General features: G+C 32.5%; 1 long non-coding RNA gene across 1 annotated transcript; it reads left to right on the forward strand.

The window, feature by feature from the left end:
- The first annotated feature begins 11,008 nt into the window (after nucleotides 1-11,008).
- LOC129913038 (uncharacterized) lies at nucleotides 11,009-22,475 on the forward strand. Its single transcript, XR_008771968.1, has 3 exons — nucleotides 11,009-17,670; nucleotides 17,744-17,780; nucleotides 17,958-22,475. It is a non-coding gene; the product is annotated as an uncharacterized LOC129913038 (long non-coding RNA).
- Nucleotides 22,476-22,852: the final 377 nt, after the last annotated feature.

The raw sequence follows: 22,852 nt of genomic DNA on the forward strand, positions 1-22,852 counted from the left end.
GACTGTCCCGCCAAAATCGGGACGTCTGGCAGCCCTAGTAAGTTCTGATAATGTGGTATAGGTGGGTAATGTGGTACACATTGTGACAACTTTTGTGTAACGAAAAATGCGTACTCAAAAACACGAAAATATTCCATACTTTTCAAAAAATTGATAAATCCTTACAACCGCTTAAGTGAACTTTTTTTGAAGGCATTACAAATTGTATTTCCAAGCGTTAAATAAGCAATATTTAGAAAAATATATTTTTTTATTAGATCAATTAGTTATTGATGTACGTGACTTCGGTATGAGTTTGGTTAAGATCTAACTTTTAATATATTTTTTTAATTTTTTGTACAATATCACTGTTTCCGCTAATGTGATATACATACCATGCTCTAATGTGGCATTGTAAATTCCATTAGAATATACCAACAATAAAATTAATATTTTATCTTAAATTTAAAAAAACACAAGTTATTTTTAATCTTATATTGCTTTTTCCTTTATTTAAAAAAAAAAACAAATAAAAACATCTTCATTTCTAAAATAAAGACACTCATAAAATATATAACTTTATATTGGAAAAGAGTATACCACATTAGCAGACGTATGTGTACCACATTACCCTCCACTTTCCAAACGTGGCATTTTCGAGGTCAGTGCACATTTCGTCGCCCGAGAGTTGTTTTGTCGTAAACGCCAAAACTGAATATGTAGTAATAGGTTTTAGAACGCTCGTTTTTCATTTCTGTTATCAGAGTTGCTCTATCGTTTACCGTTACGGAGATAATTAGTATGCATTTTGTCGTATATCCACAAAATAAGCATCGGATTAGCTTTGGTTTGTCGTAAGAGCCAACTTTTGGCGTTTACGACAAAAATTCTATGTATTTTTCAGCTTTTTTTTCTTCACTATTGGTTTGTCGTACGTCAAACAAAACAGATATGGTACAAAATTTCGAACGAAATTTTAAAATTCTTTTGATCTTTTTCATACGTCCCAAATATAATATAAATAAATATATAAGTAGGTACTACAAAAGTATATTGAAAAAAGCACTCTTTCTTCTATAAGGACAATGAATTTAAAAACTTTGATCTGCATTTTAGAGACATCTTAACATTTTATAAATGAAAGAACCTAGGTTCTTTTTTTTTTTTTTTTTTTTTTACACTGTCAGTTCAAAGCCGAAGAGTGCTTATAGCAAGCACCGTCTTGCGACCATTTCCCAACACAAAACTGTGTTATCCGGCTGTGTTATCCGGCTCATCACTTAGTGCAGTGTTTCCTGATCGTAGTATCAAGGAATCTTCGACTAATCCCGTCCAAAACGTATTTATAGACGGGAATTTAATTACAGCTTTAACTTGTCGTTTTATAAGCCAAACATTTTCAAGTCAAATACAAACCCAAATATTGCTCAAATGAGTGATTTCAACAAACACAAATTTAAAAAGGCAACTATGAAGGTAGAAAGAGGTCATTAAATGCCAAATTAAATGTATTGTAATATGACAGCAACACTTTGCACATCACGAAACCCAAAATCAACATATTGTGCAATAAGCAACGAGTTACACAATACCGGTCGTAGTGGTGACGATATTGCTAGTTCAATTTTTCAAATTTTTCAAATTTGCTCCGACAACTTACTTACTTACTTACTTAGGGTGACCAGCAATCCGCTGTGGATTTGGGCCTCAACCAACAAGCTTCGCCAGCCAGCTCTATCTTTAGCTCGCTGCTTCCAGTTTCACACGCCAAGTTGATTGAGGTCCCCTTCCACTTGTACAACCCGTAAAGCTCGTTGTTGTTTCTTCTTCTCCAATCACCATCAATACACACGGGACCAAAAATTGCACGAAGAACTTTTCTCTCGAAACAATCCAAGATGTTTTCATCCGCCTTCGTTAAAATCCATGCTTCTGCACCATATAGCAGGACTGGGATGATAAGGGTCTTGTATAGGGACACCTTAGTTGCTCGAGAGAGGGCTTTGCTGGTCAATTGCCTTCTCAAACCAAAGTAGCAGCGGTTGGCAAGAGTAATTCTCCGTTTGATTTCAGCGCTGATGTTGTTGTCCGTGTTTATAGCGGAGCCTAGGTAGACGAAGTCCTTTACTGCCTCGAAGTTATGGCTGTCGATGGTGACGGTTTGTAAAATGCGTCGGTGTTGTGTGTCCTTTTTTGACGACAGCATATACTTGGTTTTGCACTCATTGACCCTTAAACCCATTTTTGCCGCTTACGTTTCGGTGCTTACAAAAGCGCCATTGACATCACGCTGAGTTCTTCCGATTATGTCAATATCGTCGGCATATGCAAGCAGCTGTACGGACTTTTGAAAGATAGTGCCTCTGGTGTTGACGTTTGAGTTCTGTATAATTCTTTCAAGGACGATGTTAAAGAAGTCACATGATAGTGCGTTGCCTTGTCTAAAACCTTTTTCGACATCAAATGCTTCGGTTTTTAATACAAAACTTTTTTCAGAAACAAAAAAAAACACTGCACTGCTAATATACTACTGCACATCTTCCCAAATTGTCGATACGTTTGATTCTATATTTTCCAAAATATACTCCAAAAAGAAACATGTATACCACATTACCCGACCTTACTCTATCATTGAATTGCATCGGAAATTATTTATAGTACAGGTAAAATAGGCATTTAAAAAAAAAATGTTACACTCATGAAACATAGCAAATAGTTTGCTTTAAGGATGAGAATCAAGTACATAAAAAGTCTATACAAAAAAAGTGTGTGTGTACACCTGTACACGCGACTGAAGTTATACTTCTCACTCAGTTTATTAAATGAATTTCATTTGATATTTTTAATTTTAATCATTTTTGTTTTATTTATTATTAAAATAATCAAACAGCGTATTTTTTTAACAATCTCAGCTTATGGTGATCTTAGGAAATTTGTTGATGCTATCCCCGTACCCAAGACAATCTGACTCCCGTGAATATAGTGTCAGCATCTTTCTGGAAAAGAACACTCCCTACACCTGAAGTCGATGCATAGCACTGAATATAAAAGTGTTTCGAGAAGTCCGGGTTTGTTAAGATTGGTGCTGTTACCAACATGTTTTTCAGCTTCTCGAAGGCCTTGACCGCTTCGTCTGTCATGAAAAAAGCTTTGCCTTGTTTAAGGCAATCGGTCATTGGAGCTGAAATGGTCGCAAAATTTGGTATGAACCTTCTATACCAGCCTGTCATTCCCAGGAACCGACGGAGTTGCTTGGAAGTCTTTGGAATTGGGAAGTCTTTCACCGCTGAGACTTTATCCGGGTCAGTTCTAAGACACCCATCACCGATGAAATAACCAAGGTACTTAATCTCCTTGAAGCAGAATTTGCTTTTCTCCACGTTTATAGTGAGACCAGCGTCACGCAAACATTTTGCTACCTCCTCTAGTGCTTTTTTGTGAGATTCGAAATCTGGCGAACAAATCAAAAGGTCATCCAGATAGACAAAGGCATTCTCCCTCATATGACCGTGAATAACTTTGTCCATCAGCTTGCACATTCTCTGAGCGGCTTTGCACAGTCCAAACGGCATCCCCGTAAACTGATACAATGGTCGTCCAGGGACTGTGAAGGCTGTCTTCTCCCTTGACTTGGCCTCCAGAGGAATCTACCAGAAAGCATCTTTTAAATCAATGCTAGAAATGAAATGTGTATCTTGCAGGCGGCTTATGATACCTTCTATATGTGGTAGCGGATAAGCAAATTTTTTGTAGCCGCGTTCACTTTGCGTGAATCCAAGCAAAGTCTGTTCTTCCCAGGTTTTCTCACCAGCACAACTGGAGAGCTATGCACTATTGCTCACTTCTATGACTCCAAGCTCGAGCATCCGGTCAAGTTCCGCGTACATAAACTTCTGTATTACAGGTGAGATTGGGTAATGTCGCAGTTTTATTGGTATATCATCTTCCATTTCTATGACATGTTCTTCTAGATGAGTTTTTCCAATCCCAACACTGCAAACAAAGGAAACAGCTGCTTGACTCGCTCTAGATCTCCAATTTGTGTTGGTGAGAGATCCCGTATAGGATATATATATATATATACGATGTCGTCGGCGTACATTAAGATCTTGATCTGGAGTCCGTCAAAATTGATACCGCAAGGCATGATTTTATGAAGGTCTTCAATGTATAAACAGAAAGCTGGCGGACTAAAGCTGCATCCTTGTTTAAGTCCTATGGTGGAAAGAAACCAATTCGAGAGATTAATGCCATTCCATACCGCATTCCATGTTTGATTATAAATGCCCTCAATAACACTGCCGAATTTTAGTGACATTCCTTCCCTGTACAATTTATACATAAGAGATTTTGTGTTAATTGAATCAAAAGCTGCTCTAAAGTCAACGAAGAAGACATATAGTTTCTTCCGCCTACGAAGGTATGTATCCGCTATATTTGTTAGGGTGAAAATATGATCTACGGTGGAGTAGCCTTTTCTAAAACCAATTTGAAATTCACTCAGCAAATTAGTAGTCTCAATCCACCTCATGAGACGGCGTCTCAGAATCTCCATGAATATTTTCAGAGACGAGTTGAGAAAGGCGATATTACGGTAATTTGCTGGGTCCATACTATCCCCCTTTTTGAAAATCGGAAATATTACTGATTTTTTAAAAGCCTCAGGAATAACTCCGGAATTAAATACATCATTGTATACACCTGCAAGGAGATTTAGAAACTCTTCCGTTGCACCTTTGAAAAATTCATTTGGTATCCGATCACAGCCAGGTGCTTTATTCTCTTTGAGTTTGGCTACTGTTGACATTACCTCAGCGAGTGTGATATCACAGTCTAAAATGTCGTTTTGGAAAGCTGGTCTGAGGTATTGTATTTCGTGTTCACAGCATTGACAAGTTTCATGAAATGGTCTCGTAGTATCGATGTTGGTATTTGGGTGTTTATTGAAATATTATTTCCTTTGATATTTTGAATGGCTTTCCAGAAATCTGCCGCGTTTTTGCAGTTTATAAGCTTATCGGCTTGCTTTTTGTTAAAACTTTCCTTTTTAAGCTTGCATTAGGTTTTTTATTCTCTGATTGCTTCTAAGTAATCTATTTTTGCGCCTTCGGCATTATCACGTTGGAAGATCTTCTGAAGGACGAATGATTTTTTTCTACTAGATTCGCATTCTCTATCGTACCATGGTGAATGATATTTGCTTTCACTTGTTTTTGTGCTTGGAGGGGCTGTTGACTGTTCTATTATGTTCTGTAAGTCCTCTATTGTTGTTTCGGAGTTATTTATGAAGTGCTCTGTGATTTTGCGGTCCAAATTTCTTTTGTATGCTTCGGCTTGGTTTTCTCGCCATCTTAGTTTTGGCAAAAGGTGGTTCGCTTTATCTGTTCGAGGTTCGCGTTCAGAGGTCTGAAGTGTGATAACTAAAGGCATGTGGTCGGAATAAATTTGGCTTTCCACCTCAAAATTTGCAAGCAAAGAGTAGCAATCCAATGACATTAAAAGGTAATCAATAACAGACTGGCCCGGATTTCTTACAAAAGTGAGTTTTCCTTCCTTATCTCCCTTGTCAGTCACATTTATTATAGCCAAATTGAACGCACTTCCCATTTCAAGGATTGATCTTCCTCTAGCATTAATTTCAGGATCTCTCGATTGTCTTGATAGTAAATCATGATTTTCGAACGTTGTGCATTGATCTTGACCGGTACGAGCGTTAAAGTCTCCAACAAGTAAGCAGTTTTTTTCACCTAAAGATTGCATTGCTTCAGATAGTTTATTAAAATCAGTTTGCCAATAAGAGCAATTTAGATAAACTGGAACAATATAATGTATTTTGCTGTTCAATAAAATTTCTAAATAGAAGTAATCATCGATTTCTCTAAACCTGCATTTTCCTGAGGGAGTGTTTTTTTGATACCGTAAAGTGCACCATCTGAAGCTCTTCCTCTCGTTGCTCCATTTCTTTTTTCAGCTGCTATCCAACAGAGTTCAAATTCTTTAAAATAGTCTTCCAAATAATTTTGGTTTTTATACATTAGATGGGTTTTGTAAAGTAGGAAAATTTCAAAAGTATTAACATATCTAATAAATTTCACGACTGGGGTCGCACGTACTTGCTCTTATGCTTAAAGTAACTATAATGTTAAAGCTTTTTATTCAAGAAATTTAAAATTTGATATTTTGAAGAAATTTCATAAGTAGTAGGTACCTATAAAAAAATTAAATCTGTTTTTATAACTAATTAAACTCCGTTTTAAATTTTCTTAAAAAAAAAAAACAAATATGCCATTTTATTTCTTGTATAAAAAGGTATTTTTAGAAAAAAATTTTCGAAAATTGTAGGAGCCGTTTTTTAAAGAAATAATTTTTTATATATAAAATTTTTTTAACATTTTTCAAAAAAAAGTTGGTATGTCATTTTGAAGAAATAATTAATTTACACATAAAAACTAAATTTCAAAATTTTTCATTGATCCGTTTTCAAAAAATTGATTTTTCAAAAAAAAATTTTGAAATATTTTTTAAAAAACCAAAAATGCGTTTTTTGAAAATTTTCTAAAATTTTAATATTACCTTTACTTACACACTTTTGTATAAAAATTTTCATTTAAATCGGGTTAATGTTGTACGAGATATTCAGAAACGAAAAAAAAAAAATATTATTTCCTTTGATATTTTGAATGGCTTTCCAGAAATCTGCCGCGTTTTTGCAGTTTATAAGCTTATCGGCTTGCTTTTTGTTAAAACTTTCCTTTTTAAGCTTGCATTAGGTTTTTTATTCTCTGATTGCTTCTAAGTAATCTATTTTTGCGCCTTCGGCATTATCACGTTGGAAGATCTTCTGAAGGACGAATGATTTTTTTCTACTAGATTCGCATTCTCTATCGTACCATGGTGAATGATATTTGCTTTCACTTGTTTTTGTGCTTGGAGGGGCTGTTGACTGTTCTATTATGTTCTGTAAGTCCTCTATTGTTGTTTCGGAGTTATTTATGAAGTGCTCTGTGATTTTGCGGTCCAAATTTCTTTTGTATGCTTCGGCTTGGTTTTCTCGCCATCTTAGTTTTGGCAAAAGGTGGTTCGCTTTATCTGTTCGAGGTTCGCGTTCAGAGGTCTGAAGTGTGATAACTAAAGGCATGTGGTCGGAATAAATTTGGCTTTCCACCTCAAAATTTGCAAGCAAAGAGTAGCAATCCAATGACATTAAAAGGTAATCAATAACAGACTGGCCCGGATTTCTTACAAAAGTGAGTTTTCCTTCCTTATCTCCCTTGTCAGTCACATTTATTATAGCCAAATTGAACGCACTTCCCATTTCAAGGATTGATCTTCCTCTAGCATTAATTTCAGGATCTCTCGATTGTCTTGATAGTAAATCATGATTTTCGAACGTTGTGCATTGATCTTGACCGGTACGAGCGTTAAAGTCTCCAACAAGTAAGCAGTTTTTTTCACCTAAAGATTGCATTGCTTCAGATAGTTTATTAAAATCAGTTTGCCAATAAGAGCAATTTAGATAAACTGGAACAATATAATGTATTTTGCTGTTCAATAAAATTTCTAAATAGAAGTAATCATCGATTTCTCTAAACCTGCATTTTCCTGAGGGAGTGTTTTTTTGATACCGTAAAGTGCACCATCTGAAGCTCTTCCTCTCGTTGCTCCATTTCTTTTTTCAGCTGCTATCCAACAGAGTTCAAATTCTTTAAAATAGTCTTCCAAATAATTTTGGTTTTTATACATTAGATGGGTTTTGTAAAGTAGGAAAATTTCAAAAGTATTAACATATCTAATAAATTTCACGACTGGGGTCGCACGTACTTGCTCTTATGCTTAAAGTAACTATAATGTTAAAGCTTTTTATTCAAGAAATTTAAAATTTGATATTTTGAAGAAATTTCATAAGTAGTAGGTACCTATAAAAAAATTAAATCTGTTTTTATAACTAATTAAACTCCGTTTTAAATTTTCTTAAAAAAAAAAAACAAATATGCCATTTTATTTCTTGTATAAAAAGGTATTTTTAGAAAAAAATTTTCGAAAATTGTAGGAGCCGTTTTTTAAAGAAATAATTTTTTATATATAAAATTTTTTTAACATTTTTCAAAAAAAAGTTGGTATGTCATTTTGAAGAAATAATTAATTTACACATAAAAACTAAATTTCAAAATTTTTCATTGATCCGTTTTCAAAAAATTGATTTTTCAAAAAAAAATTTTGAAATATTTTTTAAAAAACCAAAAATGCGTTTTTTGAAAATTTTCTAAAATTTTAATATTACCTTTACTTACACACTTTTGTATAAAAATTTTCATTTAAATCGGGTTAATGTTGTACGAGATATTCAGAAACGAAAAAAACCGTTCTATGACAGGTACCGTTAATAACGGTACAAAATATATTTTTTTTATTTCAAAAGTTGGATCTTATGTGTAGTACTACACAGAAATCAATCGTTAGAGCCGTTTTTGAAAAAAATTAACTTTTCTATTTCCGTTATATGGCAGGTACCGTTAGTTTTGGTCATAAAAAAAAATTTCAATTTCCCCTCTAGGGAATAACAAAAAACTGCTAACTACCAAGTTTGAAGAAAATCACTACACTCGTTTAGGCTGCACCTCCAGATAGAGACAGACACACAGACAGACAGACAGACACACAGAATTGCCGGACCCACTTTTTTGGCATTCTCCATCATCGTAATGTCATGTAAAATTGTTATCTCGAGTTCGATTTTTTTTACGAATCCTAAACTTGCCCTATAGTACCTATATCGCAAGTAAAAAAATCACAGTATATTTTTTTGTTTGAGATTCCATTAATATTATAACTAAGTATTTTAATTTTCTTAAAACTTATATTATTTTCAGTTTTCTGGCTGACTTCAAATTCCTAGTGTGAATTTGCCATTAAAGCAGACACTGCATTATCGACTCTCGAATTCCCACCACTAGAGGGCAGGAGCCCATTTTCGATTGATGCTGACGTTTGTGTGACATTTCGCGAAAAGTGATTATTGTTTTTCATAAAATTTTCTCTCTGCAAAATAATATTAAATTTTAACGTAAGAGTGGAAAATCCATCCATATTGAATTGCATATTGCTTTTATTTTGCTGAATAGCAGCAATACTAAAATCGTCTTCTCCTACATCATAAAAATTATCTTCTCTAGTTGATTCTCCTTCAAATCTATCTTGCCTTCTATAATCAACTTCGCTAACATTCTTTCGAGGCCTAACATCTCTTGTTGATAAAAGAATTTCAGGCTATCTACAAGCATCTCTTAACTCACGAATTGATTTTATTGTGCTGCTGAAAATAAGGTTAGCTATTCTATCTCTAATATTTGGCATCAAATCTATCAAATCTTGTTCGCTTGGACGGTTTCGCAATTGTAAGAATAACGCACTAACATCGCTATAGAATTCGTCGAATGATTCATGGTGAAGTTGTTCCTATCCATAATTTGTCTTAAAATTTCTGGGTCTTTCCAACGATTTTTAAATTGACTTAACAGCTCAGATTTCAAGTCTTGATAACTAAGAAAGTCATTGTTTTCGTTTTCTTGAAGAAACCAATACCATATTTTAGCAGATCCTGTAACTAAATAATGAAATTCTGCTTACAACTCTCATCACTCAAGTTATGTTGTCTCTGTAAAGTTTCAATTCTAAATATGAAGCTTTCCACAGGCACAGTTTGATGATCCATCAAACTTTTCTTCCCATTTGCGTACATCTAGTCGATTATGGTTGTATCTGTGGTTTTGAGTACCCCCACTCACAGGTGGTTTCGAGTTAAAAGCCTGAGTTACTGGAGGAGGGTTATTTGGGTTTGGATTTGCAGATTTGAACGTGAATGTACTATTAGGTGTAGGTTTAGACGAGAAGCCATGATCAGAATTTTTGTATTGTGGAGTGAACACACTTCTATAAGTGAATTTGCTATCTCCTTGTTTGGAGTGCGAAGTAATGATAGGTTTAGCTGCAAATGTGTTTTCTATATTTTTAATCTGGGGTGGAATAGTATTTTTCGATGAAAATGTGTTCTCAGTTTGTTTTATCTGGGGTTGAAATGAATGTTGTGCCGAAGAATTCTCAAGATCAACAATTTTCTTGTTGATATCGTTCATTTTGCTCTCCATTGAGAGAAACATTTTTTTCATCCCCTCTTGGAACATATTTAACGTCCTATTATTGCATTCACGGACTGCCACTGACACTGCTGGAGATATCTTATCAGAGATACTTTCTTCAGTAACTCTCTTTATATACTCTGAGCTGATCTCATAGGGTTGACGAATCGAGTCACCACCCTTATTGCTATCCCGAAGTTCCGTATTAATCTCGGTAGATTTTTTGCTGGATTCCAAATTGGAATCGAATGTTGGTTGATTCTTTTCGCGGTTATAATAATATTGATCAAGGGCTTCCATTTCTGCGCGGATATTTCTATCCTCGATCTGAATCATTCGGATCTGATTAACTTTATCGTCATCATCACCCATATCGCCGTCGTTAAGATCATGATTTTCATCGATCTCTTCGATAAGTGGTCGTTGAAGAGAAAATTCACTGCCTAACTCATTTTGACTTCTACTCCCTAAAAGGGTCCCAGTCGTATTTTCTCCCATGGACCTACTCATAACATCGCCGTTTAAGGTGGACATCGCACTTGGAATGTCCCCTATTGTAGATGCCCTGTCTCCCATAGTAAGGTCCCTAAGAGGATATCTAACAATGGAGCTATCCAAATTGTTTTTATTTTTCGGTATAGCTCCTTTACTCTTACCTACCATTAGTTTTCTTTAATCTAGAAAACTAAAAGTCTTTAGTCATCGAAATAAAAAAATTAAATTCAAAAATTACCCTATCAAAAAAAAAATCAAAATAAAAAAATTTGTTATAATTCATAGAATAGTAAATCTATTTATATTTCTTTACCAGTAAAAGGAAATTTTGAAGTTCAAAATTATGTTCCTATTTATAAAGTTGGAATTCAAGTTTAAAAATAAAATAGAAAAAATCAAAAAAAAAAAACTGATTTCAGAAAATTCAGAAATTATAATTTACTTGAATAAAAAATTAAAAGAAAAGATAAAAAAGAATAAAATATACAAAAAAAATTGATTAATTCATTAGTATTGATATCAGAAAAAAAAATAAAAAAAACTTCAACTTGTTCAAGCTTCAGATACAATAAGAAAAAATAAAAAAAAACTTCAATTTTGGAAACATAAAAATTCAATCTTTTCCCAAAACGTTTTCGATAAATTTTCAATTAGAATGATAAGTCAAAAAAAAAATAATTACCAATTCAAAACAAAAATGTTAAAATAACTATAAAAAAATATGTAATAAAAAAATTCAAAATTTAAGTAAATAAATATTTATTATTATTTTTATAAAATTTTGGTTTTTCTTATTTTTATGTTTGTATTGTATAAAACAAATTGTTGTTTTTTTCTTATTAAAAATTTGATTTGTTCTTTTGTTATTTTTAAAAGATTTCATATATTGTTACGATGCATCGCGATGGTGTGTGAAGTTACTAAATCAAGTATATCCTTTCTAATAAGGAAACTACATAGCTGGAACCCTCATGTTCCTAACGAGTGTTGATGCTAAACTTTTATTTCATGCCACTACTTGCAACGAATGCTTGACCCTAGTAGAAGGCTGGCAAGATTTTCCAGTTGAGACGTATGACCCTTCCAGCTTGTCCCACTCCTACATTCACATTGCTCTGCCAATTCCCTCACGGAAATTCTGGTTCTGAAGACCTATATTTTGGACAGAAATTTTTGGAACAATGAAAGAAGCAGGAGTATGACGGTTTATAAGTATGTTTAAGTTGATAGAAAAGTAAAATTAAAGTTAGTGAGGCTATTGGAAGTCCAAGGTGACGACCTTCAGAAGAAAATCGTCCCCTTGAAGTAACAATCTTCTTTAATGACATTTAGAGTCGTTCGTGGTAAGTGTGCGCAGCCGATAAGTGTGCGCATTGCTATTTTCTCGAAACTTGTGTAAAAAATTAAATTTCTGCTAATGCACAATTAATTAGATACCTGATCTTCGTCGAAGTCCGTTATATTTAAGCTTATGTTGTTTTTAATGTTTAGAGAAAAAGCAAAAGAAAAAAACGCTAACTTTCCTTAAAATTTTTCACAATTTTCAAACTCTGACAGTGATCTGTCTTTGACTTAAATCATAAAGTGAAGGCAATTGATTTTTTTTATTGAGCTTACTATTTGAACTTTATGTTCTAATTAAAATGTTATTGTTTTTAGTATTTATTTATTTATATTTTATCAAAAACAATAAAAAACTGCATTTGGGGTAAGTGTACGCAAAAATTTGGGGGCAAGTGTGCGCATGCAAATGCATGGGATTTCACTGAAAATATATATATTTGCATAAAATGCTTCAAAATGCATCAACATTTCACAGTGTACAGAATGGATCAAAATAATGAGAAAATTGTATGGGAGCGGGGGTCTTAGATCCCTCGTTTGTCTTTAAAAATTGAAAAAAAAAGAACAATATATATTCATTAAGATTACTAAGCAAAAGTTCCTGCGCACACTTACCGTACACCCTGCGCACACTTACCCCTTCGAAGGGGTAAGTGTGCGCAATATGACCTGTTTTGGTTTTCTTAGAAAAACCTAATTAATTTTATAAATATTAGTTATATTTTAATTGAATTTAAGAAATCAAAACATGTAACTCTAATAATCAATTTACTTTTTTTATGTACATACTATATTTTGCTTGTAATACATCTTCAAAGTCAAAAGTGCGCATACTTACCACAAACGACTCTACAAAAAAAAAAATACGTTGGGCGCCACACACTGGGGATTTTGCGGAAAAAAGTCCAAAATTTTAAGTACCTCGGAGAACATTTTCTATAGTATTTCTAAATTCTAGAATAAAATCTGAATCAAAATCAGAAAGAATAACTAAAATCGGACTTGTAGTTTACTTTTTAGAGCTTTATAAAGGGACAAGTTGTTGAAAGTATAAAAAACGAGGTGAAAATACCCTGAAATTGAAGCTGTGTAATTTTTTTTGCTTGAGCCAAATCATAGACTTTTATTTTTCCGTAAAGATGCCATCATTTGTCTATTGTAAGTCGAAGACATTATTAATTTTAAAGATGTTAATTATTTTATATAATTATTTAAAGAAAAGAGAAAAAAATGGCTTGATTTTTTCATATTTTTGTATATACATATAATTTTAGCTACACTTCCCTACAGTTAGAGATTATTAAAAACATTTTCCTTATAAAATTATCTTTCGATAGAAGCTCAATTTGGGTGCCACCAGGTGCCACTGCATTTTTTATTGGCAATTGAAAACTTCATTTGGTCGCAAAAATGATTTTCTTAAAAATTACATAAAATAACAAAAAGAATATATTAAAAATCAATGGTAGCACTTACAGTTATAAATGATACCTTTTTTAAAAGCCAGAATATTACGCATAGTTCGAGCTTTAAAATTAACTTCTTTAAGTTAATTGTTTTTGAAATAATCGATTTAAATGTCAAAATTTTGAAAAAAAAAATAAAAAAAAAAACACATCCAATACTATTTTTGACAAGACTGGGGATTTAAAAACGAAATTGAATGATGAAGAAAACTGCCTGAATTGATTCCTTACCAAACACTGAAAACCATATGTTTCTATGTCTTCCGGTTTTCGTGAAAATTGAAAATCTCCTTTTTGTCAAATTTTTATTTTTTTGACTGCTAGAGATCCTTATCCGAAAAGTCAAATGGAGAAAGTGAAATTAATTCGCAACACTTTTTTTATAAATCTACTTCAATGAAATTACCTACATTTGATTTTCTGACCTTGCTTCAGAAAAATGAATTTTCGTTATACATAGGTATGTAGCTTGAATGTTTTATAATAATGGCAGTTTTTAGCATTTCATACGAAGATCTAAGCAGAAAGCTCATTGAATGTCACAGAATAGATTTAAATTGACATTATTATTGAAAAATACAGATCCTGAATCCTTCGCCCCACCTTTACTAAGAAGAATCAGAGTCATTTAAGTGAGTAATGGCTCTCTTAACAGAATAAACTCTTGAAAAATTTGTGATGCCAATATATTTTAAATTGCATAAATACGATAGAAGTGGTTTTTTGAGTATTTTTAAACTATAATTCGGGTTTTTCATTTTGCGTGGACGTGGACCTAGACAACAGTATAATGAGTTATTCGAGTTATTCGTTTTCATTTAATGTAATTAAAATCGGTAAGGTGGTTCCAATAACATACACAAATAAAAAAAAAATGCTTTGCGTACAAGTAAATTGTAAATAGCAATTCTTAAATTTTCTAAGAACAATATCTGGATCCTTTATTACTCTTACAATATTTTAAAAAGGCGTGGCAGTGGGTGTAAATGACTAATAATGATTTCTTTCGACTAAAGCTGTCATTCCTGAAAATATCATCTAAATCGATTCAGTGGTTCAGTTTTTATTGAGTTTTTTCCGCACTCCCATACAAATTTCCTCAGTGTGCGCCATTGAAATGAACTTAGTATTTGGCCATAGGGGCTCTTTTGGAGTTTTGAAATAGGGCGGCGGCATGCTTGTCGATGCGAATATCTTCTAAACGGTTAAAGCAACCAATTTGATGCCAAGGACTTTTTTGTAAAACATTTAAGCCCTTACAATAATCCATCTTACTAATTTAATAATAATGACTTTTCAGTGAAGTAGAAAATTTTGAAAAGTAAAAAAAGTTTTTATATTTTTGTTTAACTTTGACCTCGAATATCTTTCAAATGGTTAATAAGACCTTTTTTGTGGAACAATCTGTTTCCTACAAGAATATGTCATGCGCGTTTGATTCTATTATAATTTTTCAATTTGTTACAAAATTAAGAACAAAAAACGAATTTTTAAAGATTTTTTCGATTTTTAGACCTCAAATATCTACTAAACGGTTAGATAATTCAAAAAAGTGTATTTAACCTTTTTTATAGAGCGTTCAATTTTCTACAAGAATATGTAAAAAAAATTGGCTAAAAATTCAATTAATAAAAAAATATTTTTTTTTGGTAGAAGCTTGATGTAAAAATGGAAAATTGAAGAGCGGAGGACCTTCCCATTAAGATAAAGAGCTCATATTTGGTGAGTATATTCTAGAGGTGTCTAACAATCGAGTTTTCGAAGTACCAAATCAAAAAAACGAATTTCGATTTTTTTTGACCCACCCTAATATATATATTAGTTCTTCCTCGAAGGTCAAGACTTCTCTATATGTATATATATTTCAGGATCTTATCCTTCTTTCCCCTAATTCTCATTTGGTTCTATTAATTCATTTTGGATATGGGAACTTTGAGAGCAGGGCATCTATAGTTCTTTTATGTATAGAATACAAATTAGAAGAGGCACTTTCCGTGTCCACTCTAATTTGTGAAACCTCGGGATCACCAGCTAGTACCTATACAACATAAAATTTGCTAGATTAGATCACCACAGTCTATGCCTAGTTCAAACTACATACCTCTGCGTTTTTTTTTTTTTCTATTTTCTTTGTAAAATAAATGTTTAGTTTGGTGGTATCTTCTTGGATACTGAGGGGTTCGTCGGTACTCCAATAATCTCACTTTTGATAACTATAAATTTAGTTAATTTTTAATTTGACGTATTTCTTTTTTTAATTTTATATAACTACCTTTAGGATTGGATTTTTCTTTGCTTTCACTCAATTTTGTAGCGAAATTATTTATATTGGCGAGATGTTGTTACTGTAGGCTAGGATTTTTACGATTTCTTTTTTTCTGGGGCGTGGATAACACTGAAGGAAATCGATTACAAACAACGCTGCTTTGCTAAACTCTCTACCACGTTGTATGCTGTCCGAGGACCGCAGTACACGTTGAATAGGCAATGTAGCAAATGATTTTTATTCTTCCCTTTGAATGAAAACAATGAATTTAAAGTATTAAAAATTAACAACAATTTTATTGAATTTAAATCTTAATTTTAATTTAATCATTACAAATTATTCATTACACTGTGCAAGTCGAAATTCTTGACAGGTGCGCGAATAACTGTTTCGCCCTATTTCGGACCCGAGAAATCCATTGGCATCATTAGTTTTTCGATTTATCGGTACGACTTCGAACAATTTTTTTTTTGAAAGTTTTTTCAATTATTTTGAGAGTTTCCCACTGTTTTTAGTCATTTTCAACCAAAAACAATATTTATATTGCTAACAATTCTGCTCAAACGTTATTTGCTACCAGTCGAAAGACATTATAAACAATTTTGAACAATTAATTTGAAAGTTTAGTGATTTTTTGAAGAAATTAAAAAAAAATCGACATTTTTTACATTTATCGTTTTTTCGCTGTTTTTGTTCTCTTTTGCACAAATACATTGCATGTTTTCCATTAAAAATTAAATTAACTGTTAATTTAGTGTTGGTTAAACTTCGACAATCTATCGATAGCATCGATAACAAAAAAATATCGAGTATATCGATACTTCACAACACTATCGATAGTTTCAATACTTCCAAATTATTTTATCACAAGGCTACCGATATTATCGATAGCTTTGAAATTAATTAAACACTTTTTGAACTACAAGTTAAGTTTTCATTTTACATTGGATGTAAACAACGAATTAACATTGTGTTTGGTAGATATCAATAGTTTCCATTGTCGATTGTATCGATAGTTTTAAGAAAAAACTATCGATAATATCGGTAGCCTTCTGGTAAAATAATTTGGAAGTATTGAAACTATCGATAGTGTTGTGAAGTATCGATATACTCGATATTTTTTTGTTATCGATGCTATCGATAGACTGTCGAAGTTTAACCAACACTAAATTAACAGTTAATTTAATTTTTAATGGAAAACATGCAATGTATTTGTGCAAAAGAGAACAAAAACAGCGAAAAAACGATAAATGTAAAAAATGTCGATTTTTTTTTAATTTCTTCAAAAAAATCACTAAACTTTCAAATAAATTGTTAAAAATTGTTTATAATGTCTTTCAACTGGTAGCAAATAACGTTTGAGCAGAATTATTAGCTACATAAATATTGTTTTTGGTTGAAAATGACTAAAAACAGTGGGAAACTCACAAAATAATTGAAACAAACTTTCGAAAAAAATTTTGTTCGAAGTCGTACCGATAAAGCGAAAAACTAATGACGCCAATCGATTTCTCGGGTCCGAAATAGGGCGAAACTGTTAATCGCACACCTGTCTCAAAAATTTTTTTCAAAAAACTTGCACAGTGTTATTATTATTATATAAACTCATGTGGCAACCATGGCAAATAAAAGAAGAAAAGGGAGAAAAGAAAATGACAGCTAACCAGACAAGCTTTGTGTGGGCGCTTAGTGTAAACTCCGCACACTCCACCAGCCGAGTTGCTTTTGCTGATCAAAAGAAATATGCTCTCCAGATTAGCTTCGTGTGGGCGCTTAGTATAAACTCCGCACACTCCACCAACCGAGATGCAACTTCAGTTGAATGTGTATTGGTGTGGTTGCTCATCGATATGTGGACGCTTGTAAAACGTTGCATTGAAGAACGCTTGTGAAGCGTCGCACAATATGAATGCGCAATAACACCAATACTGGTGAAAAAAAACTAAAATTAACTAAAACATGGAGCAGCGTGGACCAGTTTAAGGTGAGAAAACTGTATTTGTAATAATATTGTAATTATATAATGTTTAAAAATTATTTGTTTCTTTTATTTATAGTTAAGGTTGTGCTGGATTGATGAACAATTAAATTAAGGTAAGTAGAGTTACAGATATTATAGATTGGGTAGATAAGAAGATGTAAACATAAAAAGCAGACATCTTGGCCTTGAACATATTAGTTGGGGCTGAGGTGGAAGTTTACTTCTACTTATCTATCTATTCTGTTCTAATAAAAGAGATTGATGGTATTAACATTTTTTTTTTATTCCAGACACTTTTAACAGATTATGTCGGTTAAATTTAATACATTAAGTTAAGATATGTATATCTATGAAGGAATTAATACACGCATACCTTTATATGAAAAGCATATTTGCAAGATCACTTGCAATACAATGCGATGCAATTAATGTTTTGATGATGATGCTTTCGTGGGTTGAAGCTTGAAGGGGTGCGTAAGTTCACCTCTTCCCCGATAAGATGTATGGTAGTATGTTTGATATGGTAGTTAGTTTTTATTTTTAAGGTATTATTAGTATGCTTAATTATAAGGTACATTAGATTATGCATGTTAGTTTTAAGTCATGTTTTTTTTTTAATGATAATGTTTTTTTTTTTTTGATGATAATGAAATGGCTCACGTTACACTTTCTGTTATAAATGAAACATTTTTACCAATTTTCATTGATGTAACAATTTTTTTTTCAGTTTTTGTAGTACTAATTCCAAATTTCATAATTTCTTGAAAAAAAAACACCCTTTCACTCAAAATAATTTTTTACTTTTTATAGATTCTTAATTCTTGTACCAACCAAAACTATTTCACCAAGTTTTAAAAATTAATAAAATATAAGTTAGCTGTTATGATACACACAACTTAACCAATCAAAAAAACACCCTTTCATCCAAAATATTTTTAAAAACTTTATGAATCCTTTGTCCCTGTTTTATCTTAAGAGCAATCGTATTGACTTTGTTTTTATGTCATTAGATTCAGCATCAAAAAATAGTTTGAAAACATGTGTCATATGATGATATTCAACAAACAATTTTTTTCAGTATATTTTTGACCTTCACCCCGTCCCTCTTGTCCGCGAAAAAACACCCTTCCACCCAACTTTTTTTTATAGACTTTTTTTGTACTTGGTTCTTATCCCAAAAGCAAACTTTTTGCTTTTATATAAGCCTTTGTTGTTTAAAAATGCATTTTTTACCTGTACTAATAATAGTTTTGGTCATAATGATTTTGCTGTGGGACAGAAGCTAAAAGTGTGTTTTGATTTGGATAATAATAACTTTCCTGTTCTAAAAGCTGGTTTTCGCTGGTATAATAATTTGTTTCAATGTTATGTAAATGTTGGGTTTTAGATTGAGGATGGTTTGCAGACTGCTTCTGAGTGTAAGCATTAGAAACTGACATAGGCTCCGGTGGTGGGTAAGATCTGGAGCTTGTACTTGTTTCATTTCTTTTTTCAGCATAATGAACAAGTAAATTGTTGTTGATATCTTTCCAATCTATGGAAATACCGTACATATTTAGTACTTCATTCGCTGGACCAATTATTTTATTGCGAATTACTCTAAGAACGATATTTGCATAATTTGTACCTGCAATTTGTGGCATTAACCCAAAAACCTCTTCAACATTGTTAATGAAATCAAAGAGCAATCGCGGATTGCCATCGAAAGTTGGAATATGTTTCACTGCGTATGGAATTCGAAGTGAATTAAAGACTTCTAAAGCAGGTGTTTTATATTCATCGTTAAATTATTGTTTATAATACAGTCAAATAAGGAGAAAAAAGGGGTAAATCTCGGAATGAATGTTAATATAAATTTTGTTTGCTCAATATCTTCCTTTTGCCATTCTATAACATATCTCAAAAGTCTAGACAAATCTCATGTCCGCTTGACGCGATTTCAAGGTCAAATCGCGAAATGGAGATTTTCAAAATTAGCAAAAATAGGCTATGGTATTATATACACATATGATACATGATTTCAAGGTATTTTTTAATGCTGATTTCAAAAAATCCAAAATTGTCTATCTGACGTCTCTGGAAAAAGTTATACCTGTTTTTCATCTGTCTACTAATATTATTATAACAGTTGCAAGCTTACTGCCGAAAAACCCTTAAAAGTTATGGTAGATGAACCAAATTTTGCATGAAGATTTTAGAATCCATCATTATTAAACATCAAAACAATCCATTACAAAAAATATATATACCTACGAAACAATGGTATTTTTTTATGGAAGGGCAAATTTTAGGATATGCACTAAAAAAGATTCTTGTTCATCTTAGGAATAAGTGCTAATAGGCTAATTTTTTTATTTTAATCTTTGTTTGGATATTCTTTAACTACCCTCAAAAATCTAAAAAAATCTCATGGCCGCATTTTAGATTTTTTGGAATCAGCATTAAAAAATACCTTGAAATCATGTATCATATGTGTATATAATACCATAGCCTATTATTGCTAATTTTGAAAACCTCCATTTCGCGATTTGACCTTGAAATCGCGACAAGCGGACATGAGATTTTTCTAGACTTTTGAGATATGTTATAGAATGACAAAAGGAAGATATTGTACAAAAAAAATTTCTATTAACATTTATTCCGATGTTAAACCCTTATTTGACAGGATTATTATTATGTTTATTATTGTTTAAATTTATTATTATATCAATTTGCTTTAATTTAAAATATTTTTGCTGTATATGCCACTTGGCCAAAAATTAGTAAATAACCCTATTTTTTGTTTTTGCAAAATCAAATGTATACCTAAAATCCTATGCTTAGTTTTTTTTTTTGTTTGCATTGATGCTAATGTTAACGTTTCTATTCCCTTTCTTTGTTGTTTGTACACATATTGTTACATATGCAAATAATTTTGACGTTGTCAATTATCTTGAACTAAAATCTTTCTCTTTCTATAATCAACCACCGAGGTAACAACTTCTTGTAATATTCGCTAATAAATTGTTCAACCTATTATCTATTCGAATGTTTTTTTTTCTGCGTCGTTCGCTTCAATTTAATTATTGTCAAATTACTTAGATTCCTGGTGTGATTAAAATACATCTTTTATTAAATATAAAGAATTGATAAATATCAAGCGAAACACGCTTAGAAAGCCTCCAAGATGCTTGGAATAAATTTATAACTTTTAAGTTTTTCAGAACAAGAAGATTACGTAGATCCTAGTGATGATTTTTCGGAATACGAAAGTAAATATTTCACTGCCCAACCAACCTTCGTAAAGGAAATTCGCGAACGTAAATTATCTTCACCACCCGCTCCACCTACTTCCGCCGAAACGGTTATCGAAAAGTTAGCTAGCCAGCAAGCTTTATTTCTTAAAAAACTTAATGAGCAAAAAAAAAAAAACGGCATGTTCTATTGCGTTACCTGAGCTGTCAATTACGGTATTTTTCGGTGATTATAAGGAATGGCCCAGCTTCAGGGATCATTTTATTGGCTCTATAGATAGTAACTCCGATATATCTCATACACAAAAATTTCATTATTTCATTATCTGAAATCTTTCCTATGCGGAGAGCCAGCTAATCTTATTCGCGATATAAAGACATCGGATATAAATTATCTTGATGCTTGGGACAAATTAGAGAAGCACTACGATCGACAAAACTTTATGATACAGTCGCATATACAATCGCTCCAGTCAATTCCAAACATTAACGCGTCTAATATTCAATCCCTTCGTAAACTTACCTATGCAGCCGATGAAACAGTTCGAGGTTTGTACTCTTTGGGAGCCCCATGGCGAGACCCTTGGGTCATTTCTCTTTTATCGTTAACATTAGACCACGATACCAAAGAGGCTTGGGCGCTAGAGGTAGGGGCAAGATCCAATGCATCTATTGATGAATTTTTAGTATTTTTGAACTCCCGTTGTGATGCTTTGGAGTCTGCACAATTGCTTTCTCGTCCGACTACTCAATATCGTGTGAAGAATCCAAAGCTCATTCAGTCTCATTTTGTGGAAACTACTACAAGCTGTCCAAAGAGCAAAGCAGATCATTCATTGAACCAATGTCCACATTTTCTTTCGCTTGACACCATTACACCTCGTTCATTTGTTAAAGAAAATTCAATATGTTTTAATTGTCTTCGTTCTGGTCATTCTTCGCAGAAATGCCATTCCAAATTTCGTTGCCGCACTTGTCACGCGCGTCACTAACTGGTTCATCCACAATTTCCGACAACGGTCTCTTCAGGTCATAACTCTTCGTCTTCTTTTCCTGGTACTTCCTCGACCAATCCTATAACACCAAATTCTATTAGCACAACAACTTCGCCAATCTCGCTTTGCTCATCGGTAGCTCAGTCAATTAACTTACATTTCATTCAAACAACAAATAATTTAATGAATTTAGAAGCTGGTGCAATAGAGTCATCTCTTTTTAACTCTTTTTAATGTAAAATTCGTTTGTTTATTTACTTTTTGTAAGAGAGCTATTTTTTGTAAGCTATGTATTTAATTTTGTATAAGCGAGTTGTTTTTGTTTTTAAATGTCATTCTCAGCTTTGTTCGTTTCATTTTGTTTTATTAAACTCGCGCTGAAGATGAACTTTCAATTTAAGGTTCGAAATGCATTCGATAAAATAATTTAAAAACTAAATTTCATCTGTGTTTTTATATTTTGTTATCGATTTTTTGCGGTCAATAAGAAATAAAATTCAATTCTATAAAAAATTAACTTACATTCTGAGGTTCATTCTCAAGTTCTATTGCTCATAGCTATTGTACAAGTGCATGATAAACAGGGAACGTCGCATCACATTCGACTATTGCTAGACTCGGGATCTCAAGTTTCTTTCGAAACTGAGCAAACGGTTCAGAGATTAGGATTGGTTCGCAAGTAAGCTCAAACACCAATCGCAGGTGTCAGAGCAACACCAGCAGGTGTTACAAATGGAATCGTTAGCCTCAAACTTCATTCTCGCTATACATAGGACTTCATCGAGGCTCAGTGCTTCGTCGTTTCAAAACTAACTTCTTTATTTGCGACGTCGCACAGTGCGGCACTCCTTGGACAAAAAGAAAAAAAAATATGTGCTGTTTTTACAAAAGTAACGGTTACATCATATAGGCTAATAACCAAACCATTGTAAAACAAAACTTTTTTCTCATTGGGCA

This window comes from Episyrphus balteatus, chromosome 1 (genome assembly GCF_945859705.1).
Source record: "Episyrphus balteatus chromosome 1, idEpiBalt1.1, whole genome shotgun sequence".
Taxonomy (NCBI): domain Eukaryota; kingdom Metazoa; phylum Arthropoda; class Insecta; order Diptera; family Syrphidae; genus Episyrphus; species Episyrphus balteatus.